The sequence below is a fragment of the Ranitomeya imitator genome, chromosome 2 (genome assembly GCF_032444005.1).
Source record: "Ranitomeya imitator isolate aRanImi1 chromosome 2, aRanImi1.pri, whole genome shotgun sequence".
Taxonomy (NCBI): domain Eukaryota; kingdom Metazoa; phylum Chordata; class Amphibia; order Anura; family Dendrobatidae; genus Ranitomeya; species Ranitomeya imitator.
Genome location: NC_091283.1, coordinates 75266657 through 75281348, shown reverse-complemented (window position 1 = coordinate 75281348; position 14692 = coordinate 75266657). Strand labels below are relative to the sequence as shown.

General features: G+C 46.8%; 1 protein-coding gene across 1 annotated transcript in view; it reads right to left on the bottom strand.

The window, feature by feature from the left end:
- Positions 1–9890, bottom strand: part of CCDC160 (coiled-coil domain containing 160) — a 38903-nt gene extending 29013 nt beyond the window's left edge. The window contains exon 1 of the mRNA XM_069746960.1: positions 9816–9890. The gene's annotated coding sequence lies outside the window, so the exon portion shown is untranslated. The remainder of the gene's footprint in view (positions 1–9815) is intronic.
- Positions 9891–14692: the final 4802 nt, after the last annotated feature.

Below are 14692 nucleotides of genomic sequence, written 5' to 3'. Positions count from 1 at the left end.
AACCGCTGCATGACCAGCTCTACCCTCACCTACTGTATTCTCACCCATCCCTTGTAGATTGTGAGCCCTCGCGGGCAGGGTCCTCTCTCCTCCTGTACCAGTTGTGACTTGTATTGTTCAAGATTATTGTACCTGTTTTATTATGTATACTCCTTCTCACATGTAAAGCACCATGGAATAAATGTAGCAATAATAATAATAATAATAATAATAATAATAATATAAGCTCATGGGAATTTCTACAACTTGGGAGGGGAGGGAGGTAGATTTCCTTTAGGGTAAAAAAAAGAATTAATGAAATTTTACAATTCAAATGTGTTATCTGGAATTTGAAAAGCACAGCAGCTCATATCATTAAACAGCGGCAATGGCATCACCTGGCTACAGGTTGTGTACTGCACCAAACCCTAGGGGTATGTGCACACGTTGCGGATTCGTGTGTGGATTTTTCCGCGCAGATTCCAACCTGCGGTTTTTGTGCGGATCCCACCTGCGGTTTTACACCTGCGGATTCCTATAATGGAGCAGATGTAAAACGCTGCGGAATTCGCACAAAGAATTGACATGCTGCGGAAAATAAACCGCTGCGTTTCCGCGCTGTATTTTCCGCAGCATGTGCACTGCGTATTTGGTTTTCCAAAGGTTTACATGGTACTGTACACCACATGGAAAACTGCTGCGAATCCACAACGTCAAATCCGCTGTGGATCAGCAGCCAAATCCACAAAGTGTGCACATACCCTAAGAGATACACCAGCTGCACACGATAAATGTTTTACTATACTTATCTTTTCAGACCAGGTCATCCAGGAGGATGCTTGTAACGGTGCGTGCATTGTTATTTTTATAGTTACACCTTTTCTCTGGCAACATTTGTCCTCGTTAGGCTACATTCCCATGAAGAGCTTTAGATGAGTTTTTGAGGTTGTGTATTTATTGCACTAATTATTACTGCATTAATTAAAATAGGTTACTTACATTTTTCAAAAATACGCAGTGGAAAAAAAAAAAGTCACCAAATGCTCATCATACGAAGAGCCTTTAAAGGGTTGTCTGGACCAAATCTGTAAGACTCCCCCAGAAGAAGGCACACAAGGCGAAACGCGCGTAGGGGCCGTGGCACCGCAGGTCTGAGGTAATCAATTACTATCAATATGTTTTCTCTGCCCCTCTCTCTTTTCACTATTCACTGGTGAATTCACCAGTGGCTTTATCTTTCATTATAGTGGTTTGGTATTTACCTGCAATACATATGTATACTTGCGGATTGGAGTGGGCTTCTTGTATTATTTAATTACCATATTGCCTCTTGCATGCAGTTCCACTTGCTTTCGTGGTCCTCACTGTCTGATTATTCCCACAATAATGTTATGGATACTTTTTAATATTTTCCAATAAAGTGACTTTTTGGTTATTTTTGGTTCTTATGTGCTTATTTTTCTTTTTATGTTCTAAACAAATCTGTAAGTCTACAGTCACTCTGCGTGAGTGCAGACTTATGAATACCCCCAGCGCACGAACTGCACAGTGCAGGGATTCACTCAGTTCAGACCTGGGACCAGGGGGGATGTATGAGTTATAGATACCCCCAGCAAGTGGGCGCTGCCTCCCTTTAAAGGGAACCTGTCACCCCCAAAATCGAAGGTGAGCCAAGCTCAGCGGCATCAGGGGCTTATTTACGGCATTCTGTAAAGCTGTAGATAAGCCCCGATGTATCCTGAAAGATGAGAAAAGAGGTTAGATTATACTCACCCAGTGGCGGTCCGATGGGTGTCGCGGTCGGGGTCCGGTGCCTCCCATCTTCATACGATGACGTCCTCTTCTTGTCTTCAAGCTGCGGCTGCGGCGCAGGTGTACTTTGTCTTCCCTGTTGAGGGCAGAGCAAAGTACTGCAGTGCACAGGCGCTGGGCCTCTCTGACCTTTCCGGCACCTGCGCGCTGCAGTACTTTGCTCTGCCCTCAACAGGGAAGACAAAGTACGCCTGCGCCGGAGTAGCAGCGTGAAGACAAGAAGAGGACGTCATCCTATGAAGATAGGAGGCCCCGGACCGCGACGCCCATCGGACCAGAACTGGACCAGGACCGCCCCTGGGTGAGTATAATCTAACCTCTTTTTCTCACCTTTCAGGATACATCGGGGACTTATCTACAGCATTACAGAATGCTGTAGATAAGCCCCTGATGCTGCTGGGCTTAGCTCACCTTCGATTTTGAGTGTGACAGGTTCTCTTTAATACACTTACATGGAATGAGGCTGCGCCGTCTAGTCGGCCACAACCACCGGATGGCTGAGTCATTAGACTGGGCGTGGCCTCAATAAACACAAATGTGAGGAGCGAGGCCACGCCCACTGGCTCATACATACCCTCTGGTCCTGGGTCAGAAACTGGCGAATCCCAGCAATGCACAGTGCACCTACAGGGTCATGGGTACCAGGGCCTGTGCACCTACAGGGTAATGTAATGTGTACCAGGGCTGTGCACCTACAGGGTAATGTAATGTAATGTTATGTGTACCAGGGCTGTGCACCTACAGGGTAATGTAATGTTATGTGTACCAGGGCTGTGCAGCTACAGGGTAATGTTATGTGTACCAGGGCCTGTGCACCTACAGGGTAATGTAATGTAATGTGTACCAGGGCTGTGCACCTACAGGGTAATGTAATGTAATGTGTACCAGGGCTGTGCACCTACAGGGTAATGTAATGTTATGTGTACCAGGGCTGTGCCCCTACAGGGTAATGTAATGTAATGTGTACCAGGGCTGTGCACCTACAGGGTAATGTAATGTGTACCAGGGCTGTGCACCTACAGGCTAATGTAATGTTATGTGTACCAGGGCTGTGCACCTACAGGGTAATGTAATGTAATGTGTACCAGGGCTGTGCACCTACAGGGTAATGTAATGTAATGTAATGTGTACCAGAGCTGTGCACCTACAGGGTAATGTAATGTTGTGTGTACCAGGGCTGTGCACCTACAGGGTAATGTAATGTTATGTGTACCAGGGCTGTGCACCTACAGGGTAATGTAATGTTATGTGTACCAGGGCTGTGCACCTACAGGGTAATGTAATGTTATGTGTACCAGGGCTGTGCACCTACAGGGTAATGTAATGTTATGTGTACCAGGGCTGTGCACCTACAGGGTAATGTAATGTAATGTGTACCAGGGCTGTGCACCTACAGGGTAATTTGAAGATACAAAAGAGCATAGTAGAACCAAAAACACTCAGTTTCAAAAAATCACAGTAATTCGCAAGTGCTAGTAAAAAGATGTAAAAAACAGGGTATTTGGTTGATACGTTTTTTGCAAAAAATGTATACTAAGCTGCTCCACCAAACGTCAAGGTATACCCATATCAGAGCAGTCCTAACTGATGTATGCAATCCCTATCTGATGTATTTAAAAACCTGATCATCTGTATATTACCTATGTGAACAGGGTTCAGGGAGGAAAAGTCCATGTGGACATGCTGAGTGGAACAGCTTTTGTGCAGATAGCCCAAGAGGAGTGGTGGGTAACTCCCCAGTCTTGTAGACACAAGAGAACAATTATGGAAACAGGAACACATGGGCTACTCGCACAGTGAACAAGTCTCTTTTGTTTCTTCAAGTTTCTTGGTGGTGTGTGAGCATGCTCCTACAGACTTGTTCACTGTGCAAGTAGCCCATGTGTTCCTGCTACCTACAGGGTAATGTAATGTTATGTGTACCAGGGCCTGTGCACCTACAGGGTAATGTAATGTGTACCAGGGCTGTGCACCTACAGGGTAATGTTATGTGTACCAGGGCTGTGCACCTACAGGGTAATGTAATGTTATGTGTACTAGGGCTGTGCACCTACAGGGTAATGTAATGTTATGTGTACCAGGGCTGTGCACCTACAGGGTAATGTAATGTTATGTGTACCAGGGCTGTGCACCTACAGGGTAATGTAATGTTATGTGTACCAGGGCTGTGCACCTACAGGGTAATGTAATGTTATGTGTACCAGGGCTGTGCACCTACAGGGTAATGTAATGTTATGTGTACCAGGGCTGTGCACCTACAGGGTAATGTAATGTGTACCAGGGCTGTGCACCTACAGGGCAATGTAATGTGTACCAGTTCTGTGCACCTACAGGGTAATGTAATGTAATGTGTACCAGGGCTGTGCACCTACAGGGTAATGTAATGTTATGTGTACCAGGGCTGTGCACCTACAGGGTAATGTAATGTAATGTGTACCAGGGCTGTGCACCTACAGGGTAATGTAATGTAATGTGTACCAGGGCTGTGCACCTATAGGGTAATGTAATGTGTACCAGGGCTGTGCACCTACAGGGTAATGTAATGTGTACCAGGGCTGTGCACCTACAGGGTAATGTAATGTTATGTGTACCAGGGCTGTGCACCTACAGGGTAATGTAATGTACTGTGTACCAGGGCTGTGCACCTACAAGGTAATGTAATGTAATGTGTACCAGGGCTGTGCACCTACAGGGTAATGTAATGTAATGTGTACCAGGGCTGTGCACCTACAGGGTAATGTAATGTAATGTGTACCAGGGCTGTGCACCTACAGGGTAATGTAATGTAATGTGTACCAGGGCTGTGCACCTACAGGGTAATGTAATGTGTACCAGGGCTGTGCACCTACAGGGTAATGTAATGTTATGTGTATCAGGGCTGTGCACCTACAGGGTAATGTAATGTTATGTGTACCAGGGCTGTGCACCTACAGGGTAATGTAATGTGTACCAGGGCTGTGCACCTACAGGGTAATGTAATGTAATGTGTACCAGGGCTGTGCACCTACAGGGTAATGTAATGTAATGTGTACCAGGGCTGTGCACCTACAGGGTAATGTAATGTAATGTGTACCAGGGCTGTGCACCTACAAGGTAATGTAATGTAATGTGTACCAGGGCTGTGCACCTACAGGGTAATGTAATGTAATGTGTACCAGGGCTGTGCACCTACAGGATAATGTAATGTTATGTGTACCAGGGCTGTGCACCTACAGGGTAATGTAATGTTATGTGTACCAGGGCTGTGCACCTACAGGGTAATGTAATGTTATGTGTACCAGGGCTGTGCACCTACAGGGTAATGTAATGTGTACCAGGGCTGTGCACCTACAGGGTAATGTAATGTAATGTGTACCAGGGCTGTGCACCTACAGGGTAATGTAATGTTATGTGTACCAGGGCTGTGCACCTACAAGGTAATGTAATGTAATGTGTACCAGGGCTGTGCACCTACAGGGTAATGTAATGTAATGTGTACCAGGGCTGTGCACCTACAGGGTAATGTAATGTTATGTGTACCAGGGCTGTGCACCTACAGGGTAATGTAATGTAATGTGTACCAGGGCTGTGCACCTACAGGATAATGTAATGTAATGTGTACCAGGGCTGTGCACCTACAGGGTAATGTAATGTAATGTAATGTGTACCAGGGCTGTGCACCTACAGGGTAATGTAATGTAATGTGTACCAGGGCTGTGCACCTACAGGGTAATGTAATGTAATGTGTACCAGGGCTGTGCACCTACAGGGTAATGTAATGTTATGTGTACCAGGGCTGTGCACCTACAGGGTAATGTAATGTTATGTGTACCAGGGCTGTGCACCTACAGGGTAATGTAATGTAATGTGTACCAGGGCTGTGCACCTACAGGGTAATGTAATGTAATGTGTACCAGGGCTGTGCACCTACAGGGTAATGTAATGTTATGTGTACCAGGGCTGTGCACCTACAGGGTAATGTAATGTAATGTGTACCAGGGCTGTGCACCTACAGGGTAATGTAATGTTATGTGTACCAGGGCTGTGCCCCTACAGGGTAATGTAATGTAATGTGTACCAGGGCTGTGCACCTACAGGGTAATGTAATGTAATGTGTACCAGGGCTGTGCACCTACAGGGTAATGTAATGTTATGTGTACCAGGGCTGTGCACCTACAGGGTAATGTAATGCTATGTGTACCAGGGCTGTGCACCTACAGGGTAATGTAATGTAATGTGTACCAGGGCTGTGCACCTACAGGGTAATGTAATGTAATGTGTACCAGAGCTGTGCACCTACAGGGTAATGTAATGTTATGTGTACCAGGGCTGTGCACCTACAGGGTAATGTAATGTTATGTGTACCAGGGCTGTGCACCTACAGGGTAATGTAATGTTATGTGTACCAGGGCTGTGCACCTACAGGGTAATGAAATGTAATGTGTACCAGGGCTGTGCACCTACAGGGTAATGTAATGTTATGTGTACCAGGGCTGTGCACCTACAGGGTAATGTAATGTAATGTGTACCAGGGCTGTGCACCTACAGGGTAATGTAATGTTATGTGTACCAGGGCTGTGCACCTACAGGGTAATGTAATGTTATGTGTACCAGGGCTGTGCACCTACAGGGTAATGTAATGTTATGTGTACCAGGGCTGTGCACCTACAGGGTAATGTAATGTAATGTGTACCAGGGCTGTGCACCTACAGGGTAATTTGAAGATACAAAAGAGCATAGTAGAACCAAAAACACTCAGTTTCAAAAAATCACAGTAATTCGCAAGTGGTAGTAAAAAGATGTAAAAAACAGGGTATTTGGTTGATACGTTTTTTGCAAAAAATGTATACTAAGCTGCTCCACCAAACGTCAAGGTATACCCATATCAGAGCAGTCCTAACTGATGTATGCAATCCCTATCTGATGTATTTAAAAACCTGATCATCTGTATATTACCTATGTGAACAGGGTTCAGGGAGGAAAAGTCCATGTGGACATGCTGAGTGGAACAGCTTTTGTGCAGATAGCCCAAGAGGAGTGGTGGGTAACTCCCCAGTCTTGTAGACACAAGAGAACAATTATGGAAACAGGAACACATGGGCTACTCGCACAGTGAACAAGTCTCTTTTGTTTCTTCAAGTTTCTTGGTGGTGTGTGAGCATGCTCCTACAGACTTGTTCACTGTGCAAGTAGCCCATGTGTTCCTGCTACCTACAGGGTAATGTAATGTTATGTGTACCAGGGCCTGTGCACCTACAGGGTAATGTAATGTGTACCAGGGCTGTGCACCTACAGGGTAATGTTATGTGTACCAGGGCTGTGCACCTACAGGGTAATGTAATGTTATGTGTACTAGGGCTGTGCACCTACAGGGTAATGTAATGTTATGTGTACCAGGGCTGTGCACCTACAGGGTAATGTAATGTTATGTGTACCAGGGCTGTGCACCTACAGGGTAATGTAATGTTATGTGTACCAGGGCTGTGCACCTACAGGGTAATGTAATGTTATGTGTACCAGGGCTGTGCACCTACAGGGTAATGTAATGTTATGTGTACCAGGGCTGTGCACCTACAGGGTAATGTAATGTGTACCAGGGCTGTGCACCTACAGGGTAATGTAATGTGTACCAGTTCTGTGCACCTACAGGGTAATGTAATGTAATGTGTACCAGGGCTGTGCACCTACAGGGTAATGTAATGTTATGTGTACCAGGGCTGTGCACCTACAGGGTAATGTAATGTAATGTGTACCAGGGCTGTGCACCTACAGGGTAATGTAATGTAATGTGTACCAGGGCTGTGCACCTATAGGGTAATGTAATGTGTACCAGGGCTGTGCACCTACAGGGTAATGTAATGTGTACCAGGGCTGTGCACCTACAGGGTAATGTAATGTTATGTGTACCAGGGCTGTGCACCTACAGGGTAATGTAATGTAATGTGTACCAGGGCTGTGCACCTACAAGGTAATGTAATGTAATGTGTACCAGGGCTGTGCACCTACAGGGTAATGTAATGTAATGTGTACCAGGGCTGTGCACCTACAGGGTAATGTAATGTAATGTGTACCAGGGCTGTGCACCTACAGGGTAATGTAATGTTATGTGTACCAGGGCTGTGCACCTACAGGGTAATGTAATGTGTACCAGGGCTGTGCACCTACAGGGTAATGTAATGTTATGTGTATCAGGGCTGTGCACCTACAGGGTAATGTAATGTTATGTGTACCAGGGCTGTGCACCTACAGGGTAATGTAATGTGTACCAGGGCTGTGCACCTACAGGGTAATGTAATGTTATGTGTACCAGGGCTGTGCACCTACAGGGTAATGTAATGTAATGTGTACCAGGGCTGTGCACCTACAGGGTAATGTAATGTAATGTGTACCAGGGCTGTGCACCTACAGGGTAATGTAATGTAATGTGTACCAGGGCTGTGCACCTACAGGGTAATGTAATGTAATGTGTACCAGGGCTGTGCACCTACAGGGTAATGTAATGTTATGTGTACCAGGGCTGTGCACCTACAGGGTAATGTAATGTAATGTGTACCAGGGCTGTGCACCTACAGGGTAATGTAATGTTATGTGTACCAGGGCTGTGCACCTACAGGGTAATGTAATGTAGTGTGTACCAGGGCTGTGCACCTACAGGGTAATGTAATGTAATGTGTACCAGGGCTGTGCACCTACAGGGTAATGTAATGTAATGTGTACCAGGGCTGTGCACCTACAGGGTAATGTAATGTAATGTGTACCAGGGCTGTGCACCTACAAGGTAATGTAATGTAATGTGTACCAGGGCTGTGCACCTACAGGGTAATGTAATGTAATGTGTACCAGGGCTGTGCACCTACAGGGTAATGTAATGTTATGTGTACCAGGGCTGTGCACCTACAGGGTAATGTAATGTAATGTGTACCAGGGCTGTGTACCTACAGGGTAATGTAATGTTATGTGTACCAGGGCTGTGCACCTACAGGGTAATGTAATGTAATGTGTACCAGGGCTGTGCACCTACAGGGTAATGTAATGTAATGTGTACCAGGGCTGTGCACCTACAGGGTAATGTAATGTTATGTGTACCAGGGCTGTGCACCTACAAGGTAATGTAATGTAATGTGTACCAGGGCTGTGCGCCTACAGGGTAATGTAATGTAATGTGTACCAGGGCTGTGCACCTACAGGGTAATGTAATGTTATGTGTACCAGGGCTGTGCACCTACAGGGTAATGTAATGTAATGTGTACCAGGGCTGTGCACCTACAGGATAATGTAATGTAATGTGTACCAGGGCTGTGCACCTACAGGGTAATGTAATGTAATGTGTACCAGGGCTGTGCACCTACAGGGTAATGTAATGTAATGTGTACCAGGGCTGTGCACCTACAGGGTAATGTAATGTAATGTGTACCAGGGCTGTGCACCTACAGGGTAATGTAATGTTATGTGTACCAGGGCTGTGCACCTACAGGGTAATGTAATGTTATGTGTACCAGGGCTGTGCACCTACAGGGTAATGTAATGTAATGTGTACCAGGGCTGTGCACCTACAGGGTAATGTAATGTTATGTGTACCAGGGCTGTGCACCTACAGGGTAATGTAATGTAATGTGTACCAGGGCTGTGCACCTACAGGGTAATGTAATGTTATGTGTACCAGGGCTGTGCACCTACAGGGTAATGTAATGTAATGTGTACCAGGGCTGTGCACCTACAGGGTAATGTAATGTTATGTGTACCAGGGCTGTGCACCTACAGGGTAATGTAATGTAATGTGTACCAGGGCTGTGCAGAGGTCATTGAACTTTTCCAGAAACAGAAAGCTGTGTAAAGAGTGGGGACGCAATGCTGCTGCACGAGTGGGGTATCTGCCATTCAGGAGTCTGGGAGAGTTGGGTGTAATGTCACATATAATGCTAGCACCTAGATGACGCTGATCATGGACAGACAGGTATACTTCTAGCTGATGTGTGTGGACAGGGTTTCCCCTCTGCCCCAGCAGCACGCAGCAGATAACAGCAGCACAGCCATCAGCTCCTCACCTCCTGCCTCAGCTCGTCCCCAAGACTCTACACAGCAGACATTCACACCCGCGCATGAGCAGTAGATGTTCTCCTACAGGAAGTAGTTACGCTGCCCTCATCTCCATAACAACAGGATCCACGCAGCAGCCCTCAGCCAAGAGAGCAGCACACATGTGATCTGCAGCGGCCAATCAGCTGTGGAGATGAGACCCAATGGCCAGGACTATATATGTATACACATCATCTCTTATTTCATTTTGTAGAAAGTTACACTGTAAAGAAAACATTAAATGTCATAGCAAAGGCAGGGACATTCCTGTAATTCAGCATCCAATAATCTAGAATTTCATATTGTCCAGCTCTTGATCCTAGATTTTTCCAGGACTTTTTACAATCGGTGCCTCTCCGGTGGTCTCCACTGAAATCAGATGTAATGTCACCTGACATCAAAGCCAATCAGTGGCCTCCGTGGTCAGGTGTCTGGCCAGACGTCATCTCGTTCCCAGTTGCACAGACCAACGGAATGGCGCTGCCGCAGCCCAGTGACATATTGCCATAGTCAGCAGCATGCCATGCGACTGCTATAGGGCCAGTGGGCAGGGAAAGCCCGGGGCCAGTCGCCCACTTCCCACCCAGCTGGCACATGCGCATTGCAAGAGTCAGGAGGGTTTGTGTGTGGTGAGCTCTTGCCCTAAGCACGCGCCATACTGGGCATGTGCCGGCTGTGTTACACTGCAGTCACCCACCAATAACTGCTGGGCCTGGAGCTAGCTCTGCTGGAGTATAACCTGCTATGTGCTGCAGGGACCATGGCAGCTGAGTGGTTAGACATGGAGGACCACCTGTGACTTCCATATGGTGTCCACGACGTGATTGTGGGAACCTGATAGGCCGTGTAATGGCAGTCAGGGTCACATAGGAGGCCCCAGCTTTCTAAGTACACCACTGCTTGACAGTTGAGGGTTCGGAGTGATAAGTAACACTTAGGGCGCAGTCAGATGGCCGTACACATCGGACCTAGATTGTCCCCAATGACTGAACTGGCCGGCGGCTCTCCTGACCTGAGCGTGGCAGAGTCATATAGTTCTATACCGCTGCCCACATTTGGGCCAGTCCGTGCATTGCTGTCCCAGTTATATGGCTCCCTGACTGCGCCATTATTATTTCATAATTACCCCATTACAGCCGACACATGATTGGGAGGAGCAGTGTGCAGCTGCTTTAAGTCATTTTTCTGCATCATACTAAAGCTGTATTCACACATTGGTATTTCGTGGTCTAAGCATGGATCGTAACACAGCCTGGACGCAGGGCAAAAGAGGGGGGAAGCCAGCGCAGCCTAAGGTTAAGACGCAATACATAAAGTGCAAATGCACATATTAATTTCTAACTGTATTTTCAAAATGAGACATTTAGCAAACAATTGATCAATTCTTTGAGCCACCCCGCCTCTTCACAGCATTCTCATATTGGGGCAGTCCTACACTACGTTTTTTATATTCGCTGTGCCATAAAGGCCTCCTAAATGAACTAAAAGCAAGACCACATTAAATGCAAGCTGTACCTGGAGCATTACTGAGTCACCCCCATGGCGCCAGAGTAGGCAAGCGAGGATAAAGGTTGACCAGGTCCAGACAGACATTTCAGCCTGGACGCAGGTCTCATTACTTATAAGGCTGGTTTCACATTTTCCGTTGTGTACGCAGCGTTTCTTCCGCAATTATCCGCATGCGTCGTGTATTCCTATATTTAACAGGGACGCATGTGTCTGTGATCGGTTGCGTTTTGCCGCATTTGACGACGCATGCGTCGTTTCATCGTCTGCGGCTTGGCGCGGTAAACGCTACATGTGGTAATTTTAGAGGTGTCAATTTGCCGCCTAGAAATGTATGCGGTTGTTAGCGGAAGAAAAGCGGCAAAAAACGCATTGCTGTCTATGTGAACGCATGCGTTCGCAAGCACATGTGTTTGCTTGCGTTTGTGAACGCATTGTTGCACCACAGGAAAACATGTCTAGACACTGATTAGCCACCCCCACATACAAGGTGATAAAGGGAGGGAGTGGACATTTGCAGGTGTAAGATTGCTCTCACTAAGTCTATTGGGGGACACTCGCTTGGCACGGGATTAACGTAGTCAGGCACGATTTTTGACTTAAACACAGTCTATACGGTTTATTAAAGTGTCATAAACCGGGTTATGCACAGTTCCTATTATACATTTCATCAAACACAACAGGCACCAACTGGTGATATTAACTTTCAGCTTTGTCTTAACACTTCATTTACGGGTTTGACTCACGGACACTAAACATGCTGGACCTCTCACTTCGCCCAGTTACCATGGGTGTCTGTACGCCGTACAGTTCACCAATGTCCCAAGTCACATACAGCGCATATGACACTGGGTCGCGGTCTCTAAACGCGCCGAACCTCACTCCGTTCAGTCACGGTGGGAGACCACACAGTTCATGGAACATCACAAGCACCAACAGTCTGTATAGGTACCTGATGGGAGCTCCTGCTCCACCTGCTGACTCCTTGGCAGTCCACTCCTCCTGGAAAGCTGCCTTACGGGGTTCACCAACTTGCCTGGCCGGCACACATCAGTCAGTCCAGAGCCACCGAAGGACGGTTGCTTCCCCAACATAGACCATCCAGAACCACAGTCACTGTGCGCTATTCAGGGATCCGGTCCTACTCTCAGAACCTCCCAACACCCCAGCATGTGCTCTTCAGGAAGCCTCCTCCTCACATGAACCGCACATGTGACCTGTCCAGGTGCTATTCAGGACCTTGTCCAACACCCCAGGCATATGACCTGTCCAGGTACTATTCAGGACCTTGTCCAACACCCCAGGCATACAACCTGTCCAGATGCTATTCAGGACGTCAGTCCAATACCCCAGGCATATAACCTGTCCAGGTGCTATTCAGGACGTTAGACCAACACCCCAGGCCACTAGCAAGTCCAAAGCCCCACCATGTGCTCTTCAGAACTCCTACTCCCAGGAAATCCAACACAGGTTGTTCACTGTGCTATTCAGGACTCCTACTCCCAGGAAATCCAACACACCAGCTTGTGACCTGTCCAGGTGCTATTCAGGATCTCTGTCCAACACCCCAGGCCACCAGGTCCAAAGCCCCACCATGTGCTATTCAGGACTCCTACTCCCAGGAAATCCAACACAGGTGGTTCAGTGTGCTATTCAGGGATCCGGTCCTACTCCCAGGACCTCCCAACACACAGGTTCTCCAGGACCTTCCACAGGAACTACACAGGAACATGTGACCCACACCCGACCAATGTGACCAACATTATATACCCTTAACCACTCCCCTGGGTGGGAGTGTGGATGTGTGGCTAGTTTGTCCCACCCATCTCACACAACTAGCCTAGTAAGTCTCCCTTACAACTACACCATACATATACACAAACTCTTGAGGGACTACAGGTCCCAGAACAACAACATTGCATCAGACTTACCACGCAGATTGCCTCTGCGACACATATCGGCCATTCACAACACAGCCAGTCACTGTTACACCACGATTATCACAATAGATATGCTTCCATGCACATCCCAAGGAGCACTCACAGCGGCCCCTAGCTGTCACAGGGGTCACTGCATCACACAGGTCACTACTCAGCAGACTGGGAACAAGAGCAGATGCAGCAGACCAGACACAGGAAGGAATCAACACTCTGAGCAATGTGAGTATATCCTAGCCAATGTCTTTATTTTCTATTTTCTGTCTCTATATGTCCTAATTTCTGCCATTTCTTTCTTTCTGCGTGCATCAGAATGTCATCTTCTTCTGAGGAGGAGCAACGGCCTTGGCATGCACAAGCCGAACATGTCAGTGAAGTTAGTACTCACCTCCTCAGATTGGTAAGTATTCACTGTCACATCTACACATATGACAATTTTTATTTTCCTTTTTTTAGAGCACTTCTTCCACTGTGGCAGAGGCTGAGCAGGAGCAGCGGGGTCACGGTCGGGTGGCAAGGCGGCAGCGTGTACGTATACATGGCTGACTGTTTATTGTATCCTCACTTTACTCTTGGATGTTCATTTCTTTACTTTCCTCTTTCTTTCCATTTTACCACTTGACTTTTGTTTCTTGACTTTCAATATTCATGCCAGTTTTCTGTCTCTGTGTTCTTTCTTTTCCTTATGTTAATGTATCCAACATTAATGTCTTTACTTATTTTTTAGGTTCCAGAACGGGATGAGGACCTCATTGGCAACGATATCCTTATCTCCCTGGTCCATGAGCGATTCCCGTTGTGGGACACCCGGGTTTCGCAGCACTCGGACAACGTGACGATCTGGCGGCTATGGAATGAGGTGGCCAAAGCGATGTGAGATGGCTGGGACAATACCCCGACTCAGGTCCGAAATGCATTTTGTAAGTATTGCAATGCAGTGTGATGCAGCAGTGACCTTGGCCGTGATCACACAACTGTGTGTGATGAGAGAAACTCTCAGGAGTTTCTCTCATCACACACAGTTGTGTGATCACGGCCAAAAGTCCATTGTCTAACCATTCTTTTTTGTTTTTTCAACAGTGCTCAAAGTCAAAACACGTTGGCGTTCAATGAAGGATCGCTTCAACAGTGCCTTCGTCAAGAGAGCCAGGTTCCTAGTGGTTCTGGAGCAAGGATCCGAAAATATAAATACCACTGCATTCTGGCATTTTTCAGACCGGTCCTTGCCCAGAGAACGTAAGTATTTTTTTTGTGTATTAGGTTGTGTTGTATTGCCTTAATCTGTATGTTTCTATTCCACAGAAGTTGGCGCTTAACTGTTGTAAATGTTTGGTAGTAATGTGTTTTTTTTCTTATTTTTTCACAGCACATGGAGCAGCACTCTTGACCCGTCCCAGCCATCC